We start from the raw sequence: 8,182 nt of genomic DNA, 5'->3' as shown, positions 1-8,182 counted from the left end.
TTTTGTAGCATCATGTATATTTGTCATTAACTGATTTAATCAATTTTGGAAGAGTCTGAGAAGGATTGCCATTAATTTTTCTTTAAATCTTTGGTATAACTCACCAGTGAAGCCATCTAGTTTTGGGCTTTTCTTTGGGAGATTTTTGATTATTGATTCAATTTCCTTTTTTATTATTCATCTGTTGAAGGAAGTCTTGATAGGTGGCATGTTTCTAAGAATGTATCCATTTCTCTGGGTTATCCAATTTGTTGACACATAATTGTTCATAGTAGACTCATAATCTTTTAAATTTCTATGGCATCAATTGTAACATCTTTCATTTCACATTTTATTTGTGTTTTACCTTTTTTCTTAATCTAAGTAAAGATTTGTCAATTTTATTTTTCAAAAAACAATCTTTGGTTTTGTTAATCTTTTATTGTTTTTATATTCCCTATTTTTTTATTTTTAATCTAATCTTGATCATTTTCTTACTTCTGCTAACATTGGACTTATATTTTCCTTCTTATAATTTCTTGAGTTGTAAATTTATATTGTTTATTTGAGGTTTTTTTTTCAAAGTAGGTGTTTAACACTATAAAATTTCCTCTCAGATATTGCTTTTGCTGCATCCCATAAGATTTGTATATTGTGTTTTTATTTTCATTTGTCTCAAAATATTTTCTAATTTTGCTTTGATTTTCTCTTTGATTTAGTTATTAAAAAGTGTATTGTTTAATTTTCACATATTGCTGAGTTTTCCAGTTTTCTTTCAACCTTTAATTTCAGTTTATTTTATCAGAGTCAGAGAAGATACTTGGTATGATATCAATATTAAATTTGTTAAGACTTGATTTGTGACTTAGCATGATTTATCTTGGACAATGTTTCATGTATACTTGAGAAGAATGTGTATTTTTTGTATATTTCTTTTAGATCCACGTAGTCTATTGAGTTGTTCAAGTTTTCTCTTTCCTTATTGATCTTCTGTCTGGATGTTCTAACTATTATTGAAAGTGGGATATTGAAAGCCCCTACTATTATTTTTTCATAAGTTCTGTGAATATTTGCTTCATATATTTGGGTGTTCTGATGTTGAGTGCATGTTTATTTATAATTATTATACCGTCTAGGTGAATTGACCCTTTAGTAATTTATATAATGCCTTTCTTTTTGTCTCTTATGACAGTGACTTAAAATCTATTTTGTATGATATAAGCATGGTCACCTTTGTTCCCTTTGGTTTCTATTTGCATAAAATATCTTTTCTTATTTCTTTACCTACTGCTTAGGTGTGTTCTTTTTTGTTTGTTTCCTTTACATTTATATACATTTCATGGATTATTACACTTCCTCAAAAACTAATACAAACTGAGAAATACATTGACAATTTAAGTATTTTAATTTTAGAAACAAATTTTCTATGTAAAATAGAAATCAAACAACTTATCTATTTGATTACTAAGAAATTTTACATCTCTGTTACAATTGTGTCTGCATCAAGCAGAATCGGTAGTCTGTACCATGTAATCTGTACCATGATTGCCTCTGGCCAAGAACATACAAGTAACTTAGAGCACAGACTGGAAGAAAAAATGGTTGGATGGGCTCCTCATAGTCACCTACCAGTACCACAGGACACATGAGTTTCTATTAAAATATTTTCACTTCCAGAATCACAATGAATACCTTGAGGTTTGGGAGTGATTAATTTGGTTTGTGAAGCCTTCAAATGAGCTGTGCTTGTATTTTGACCGTTCGAAATAGAAGAATAACTTATAAATGCTCAAAAGCAAATAACATTGTTTAACTTTAAAAATAAACGGTAAAAATTTTCTCAGTGACACCTTGTTTTGAATCCTAATAGTAATATGGGATTTTTTTCTACCCCAAAACAGATAGATTTTTTGGCAGGCAGCATATCAAAAATATGATTTAGAACTGAAATTGTAGGTATACCTGGGTGGCTCAGATGGTTAAGCGTCCAACTCTTGATTTCAACTCAGGTCATGATTTCACAGTTTGTGGGATTGAGCTTCATGTCATGCTCTGTGATAACAGCTCGGTGTCTGCTCAAGATTCTCTCTCTCCTTTCTTTGTACCTCTCCTGCTCTCTTTCTCTCTCATGGCATTAGAAAAATAACTGAAATTACAACATCATAATAATTTTAAAGAAAACCAGTTATTAAGTGATTAGATTTGTCTTTCCATGGAAAACAAAATCTAAACTTCTTTATAAACTGGACACACATTTTCAGCCTCTAGTTCTAATAATGAAGACAGCACAATGCTCATTTGTTTTTGCAACATGAATTGATTTAGAATTAACGATTAGAAACACCTCACTTCAGATCTCATAGGTGATACATTTCATAGATTATCCAACTAAATATGAAAATTTCAGTCTCTATTAAACATTTAAATCCTAATTTCTAATAATTTTTAAATAAATCTAACTAAACTCATGGGGCAGAATTTAGCTGTTAATACAGTGGGGAAAAATGAGCCCTTGGGGGGCCAAAGTTGCCCCTTCTCTCAAGAAACATACAAGTATTTAGATTTAACAGTAAAATCCACACATATGTATTAATATGTAATTAAAGCAAGGGTCACCTAGTTCTTAAAGCAGAAGTGACATGAAGGAAATATCACATTGTAATTTAGGGCACATGCATCACATTTATCCCTGTAATTGTCACTTTAACAGTGAAGTTTAACAGCAACAATTTGCTGGGAATGTTAGGGAAAGAGAAAGCCACACATATCCACTAATTTACAAAGATATAAACTAGGGGCACCTGGGTGGCGCAGTCAGTTAAGCGTCCGACTTCAGCCAGGTCACGATCTCGCGGTCCAGGAGTTCGAGCCCCGCGTCAGGCTCTGGGCTGATGGCTCAGAGCCTGGAGCCTGTTTCTGATTCTGTGTCTCCCTCTCTCTCTGCCCCTCCCCTGTTCATGCTCTGTCTCTCTCTGTCCCCCCAAAAAATAAATAAACGTTGAAAAAAAAATTAAAAAGAAAAAAGATATAAACTATTTTTTCAAGGGGTTTGGAGATGACTCAATCTTGATGTTTTCAGGCCATTTTTGGCAAACATCCCACTGGACGTGCAAAGGCTACAGCCGTGGTGACTCCGAAGGTGCCTGAGATATGTACCAGCTCCTGGGGACCATGGGAGGACATGTGGCTAAGGTGGTACACACTTGACTGAACATTGTACTCTGTATTTCCTCTTCCTTCTAACAGATGGATAAACCTAAAGTGAAGAAACAGAGCCATTTTTGCTGTAACAGTATTGACCATCTGCTTACTATAAATCACCTATAACAAAAACTCACAAATATTCTCAACTCTAAAAAGAAAATGCTAATGTAGTTGCCACTCCCTCCCTAGCTCTCCCAATGTAAGAGTTTGACCACATGCCATAAAAGTGTAAGCACACCTCTCTCTGTGTATTCATCCAGAACAACATACTGGACCAAATTCCCTCACTGGAAACAGAAAACTAAGTAGTACAATAATCTTACGATAAATATTAGGCCAACTACCATACCTCAAGTATTTGAGTTAACATATTTTATCATAAAATTGTTTCCCCACCCTCTTTATATTTTAAAATTATAGCCTCATTTAAAAAGTAACTTAATATCTATAATTATTTTGACTACTCTTTTCTAAGACACATTTATATGTAAGTGTGAGACCTCAGACATGAACCATGAGTGTTTAAACAAAATCATCTGGGACCACCATGAGATTTTAAAAAATATCATCTGGTACCAACATTAAATGGTTAATAAGGAATGAAAGTGGATATTTAAACATTAAAATCTGCATCTAATTCATGTGCCCAAGTCTTCAATGCATACTAGGTCAGCTATGGAGAAGTGACATGGATATTCTTGTGCATAACCATGGCTCCCTTCCAAATGGACATACTGAATATCTTACTCTTAAAAAATTAAATGGAAATTTCAGATATCCAATGTAGAATATATTTCTGTCTAAAATTAAAGGCAACATTTACACATGCAATTTTAATTCCACTAGCTTTTTGCATGTTTCCTGGTTAATTCAGTTGGCTCGTGTGTAATAAAAGTTCCTAGGACTTTAAGTAATAGGTAGCTGTTAGATCCATAGGGTTCATCATGGTACAAATAACTAAGATATATTCTCTTTCTTTCATACTACAGTATACCTTTTACTTAACTTTCTTTTTTTACAAGGATTTGTTGTCTGTGTCAATAAACTAGAAGCTACCAAATTTGTGTTTTTAAACCCTATTCTGGGCAATTCCCCTCTATTATGTTTGTCTGTAGGGGAATACAGAATTATAGCACCTCATAAATGAAACTACAAAACCCAATCTACAAAGCCAAATAACAAGCTACTTGTTTCCTTTAAAATAAAAAAGCAGTTCTGGAATCAGGTAAAGCAGCTTACAGGGTTAAAAGCCAATGTCTGCAGATAAAAAGGAAAGACTCTAATGCTGAGGGGGAACATTCTGTAGTCAGGGTTCAGCTTTAAAATAACAATAAAGTAAAGCAAAGGAAAAATATTTCTATTACAGTGTGGTAACATGATTCATTTGGAATGAGTGTTGTTCTCCCAAATCAGTCAAGCCCACCAGACAGAAGTCTACAGGAAAGTTTCCTTCTGGACACAGAGCCTGTTGGAAAGCCTTACCAGCAGTGACAGCAGACCCCAAAACCCATGGATCAGAACAGCCTTTGGAAGTCTAATCTTTACCCTGATTTCAGACTATTAAGAAATTACTTGTGGCCAGTTTAATAAACAAACATTAAAAATCTTCCCCCAAAATTTGTTCAAGTGTATTTTACACATTAGACAGTTCTTAACAAGGGAGAATACAATTTCTTGACACTTAACATTTAAAGGTTTTATTGGCCATATTAATCTTCCTCACAAAAGTTTTAAGTTATCTACAAGTTCTTTGAATGTCAAAGTAAGAAGAGAAGAAACACTGACAAATTTAGGGGGCCATGTGGGAGCAGATACTTGGCAACAGTTTCTCAGGCATACTTTTTCTCCAGTAAATTTTTTTTTGTAACTTTTCTGCAACCTCGCTTATTTCTACCCAAATTAACATGGTAACAGGAATGGTAGCATTCTTCTTATCTGTGGGTGGATTTGGAGCACATACAATAAGTATGTTGTTTATTCCTGTTCAGGTACATGGCATCTTGGGTGGAATCAGAACAATCAGCAATATGTTGCCTAAATTGGTGTCTGCCCACACTAAAAGATGTATTTTCTTATTTGTTATAGGTTTTAAATGGAAAATATGCACACTCTTTAAATTCATTGTCTTTCCTATAAAACAGTTTACCATTTTGGAGTAAAAAGCATCTTCTTTTACTTCAGTAACTAGTACTTTGGGCAGCTCATCATTCTCTTCTTCATCTCTGCCTTTGCATTCGTTACTGCCACCTTCAGCTTGTATCTCAGATGTTTTTTGTGGAAAATGGTGAAGAAACTGTTTTATTATGGGTAATATCTTTGCCAAATAAACTGGAGTTTCCAGAAGAAAATGAAAATCCAGTCAGGGGGCTAAAGTGTAATGAGCCCAAGATAGAACTATACATTTTCTTGCCAAAATTAAATGAAGCAATTTTTGCTCTTACTGATGGGTCCATTTTATTTACAGAAACCCTCTCAATCTTCCTTTCAGATGTATCCTGTTTTGTTGCCGTGAAACAAAGATGTTTACTCTTGCTATAATTTTGTTGTCCCAAATAGGGAAGGTGTCTGTCTTGCAATTGACATTTTGTTAGTTTCACTTTCAGAATTCCTGTTGCCACTGCTCCTATGTTGTTGTTCAACACCTGCTGAATACTTCTCATAGTCTTTAGAGACAGGCGTCAGATCATAGAGTGAGTTTGTATTCACGTGCTTCACTATTCAATCCTGAACAGAACAGTTTAAGGCAGCCAACTGCTTGTGATAGGCATTCCTGTGGCAGGCTGTACTACAGTTAAGGCCAGAGGAGGAGGCCTGCTGACTGTAGTTTTGGCATTTAAAATCTTTTTATCGACCAAGGAGATAGAGCCATTTGTAACAACAAATCCAAAGGCTGCATTGGTCTCAGTTGCTGCCCTTGCAGCACTGAGAGAAGAGCTGCTACCAGTAGACAGTCCTTCCAGAGGCTTCTCTCCAGCACCATAACCAAATCCAGACAACCTTCCTCCTCCAGAAGGTACAAACAAACCCTTAAAACCTTTAAAGCCTTCGCCACTATCAGATTCAAATCCAACATTTCTATGCTTTGCTTTGCTTTCTTTATGGCTCTAATCTTCAAGACTTCCTCCGTGGCCGCTGAGAATGTTCCCACCTCTTTCTGCTTCGTTTCTTGATCCCAATTCTTATCTGTCAATTACTTCTAAGCATTTCTTTTGTCCATTATTTCAAACCCCCAGGACAGCCACCACGGCACTAGCTGGGTTGTGGGAGCGGCGAAAGCCTGGTGCATGACAGCGAGCAGGTGCGAGTTTGCAGCAAATGGCCTGGCATCTGAAGCTGTTGCAGTGTGCAAAGTCATTTCTGGTGCACTGAACATTCTCAATGGACTTGGTGGTCACCAAGCCCTGGGTCTCAAACACCATGTCCTCCAGGGGCCTCGTCTCTCTTATGTTCTGCAGTGAGGAAGAGATGTCTGCTCAGCCAGAAACTGCTGGGGGAACCTGCCTATGTGTGTTCTTAAATCTGAAATTTGGCTCTTCTAGACAGCTTATAGTTAGATCTTGTTTTCTCATCCATTCAACAACTTTATGTCTTTTCATTACAGGGTTTATTTACATTTAAAAGTAACTAATGATCCATAAGGATTTAGTATTTCCATTTTGTTGTTTCCTGTCTACCTTATAGTTTATTTCTCCTTTGTCTTATCTCTTCTGTTTACATGTGTTTGTTGATTTTTTGTTGTTACATGCTTTGACTCCTTTCTGATTTCTTTTATGTATCTTCTACAAGTATTTTTTTCATGGTTACTGTAAGGCTTACATATGACATCTTATATGACATCTTATATCATATGACATCATATGGTTATAACAATATGATGTATATGAATGAGTATGAGTGATGTGATATGAATGATATATGAGTATATGAAGCCTCATAATACTTCAGTCACATACAAATATTCTAGAATTGTACTTCTCCTCCACAACATTTTATGTTCTTGATGTTACAAATCACATGCTATAATATTGTGTGTTAACATATTTTAATAGTTGTATTTTTATACTTTTGTATTTTAGCTTCTATATAAGAATTAAAATAATTTATGCATCACTGTTATGATATTATAGTACTTTGAGTTATCCATATATTTACCATAACCAGCAAGCTTCATACTTTCACATGCTTTTGTACTGTTGTTCAGCATCTTTTGATTTCAAATGAAGTTACTCCTTTGCATTTCTTTTAAGGCAGTTCTAGTGGTAATAAAATCCCTAAGCTTGTGTTTATCTGGAAAAATCTTTGTCTCTCTTTCATTTTTCAAAAATAGTTTTTCTGAGTATACTATTTTAAGTCAGCAGTATTGTGCTTTCAGCATTTTTAATTAAATGGTACCAATCTCCTCTAAGTTGCAACATTGTTACTGATGAATTACTGATTGATGTATGTGGGTTCTTTTGTATGTGATGAGTTACTTTTCTCTTGGTACATTCAAAATTATCTCTTTATCTTGGAATTTTGACAATTTGATTAAAATGTATCTCATTGTGGATTTCTTTGGATTCTTTTTTATTGGTATTATTCTCAAATATGGATGCTTACCTACTTCCTTTCTTAAATTTGGAAATCTCCCAGCCATTGGTTCTTCATGTAAATTTTTTGACCCTTTTAATCTCTTCTTTCCTTCTTCAACTCTTGTAATGCTTATATTGTTCAACTTCATGGTATCCCATAAGCCCTTTGGCTTTTCCTCACTTTTTTTCATTAATTCTTTCTTTCTCTATTTTTAAATTCCTTTGACTGGGTAATTGCAAATGCCTTGTTTTCAAGTTCACTAATTCTTTTTTTTTGTTTGATCAAACGTATTTTTGAACTCCTCTAGAGAATTTTTCAGTTCAATTTTAGTATTTTTCAGCTCCAAATTTATATATATACATATATATGTATATATACATATATATACATATGTATATATATATACATACATATATATACATATGTA

General features: G+C 34.2%; 1 pseudogene; it reads right to left on the bottom strand.

The window, feature by feature from the left end:
* Positions 1–4,972: 4,972 nt before the first annotated feature.
* LOC101096040 lies at positions 4,973–6,400 on the bottom strand (annotated as a pseudogene).
* Positions 6,401–8,182: the final 1,782 nt, after the last annotated feature.

Source organism: Felis catus, chromosome X (assembly GCF_018350175.1).
Source record: "Felis catus isolate Fca126 chromosome X, F.catus_Fca126_mat1.0, whole genome shotgun sequence".
Lineage (NCBI taxonomy): Eukaryota > Metazoa > Chordata > Mammalia > Carnivora > Felidae > Felis > Felis catus.
The sequence above is the reverse complement of the archived record's forward strand: the minus strand, read 5'-3'. Positions and strand labels throughout refer to the sequence as shown.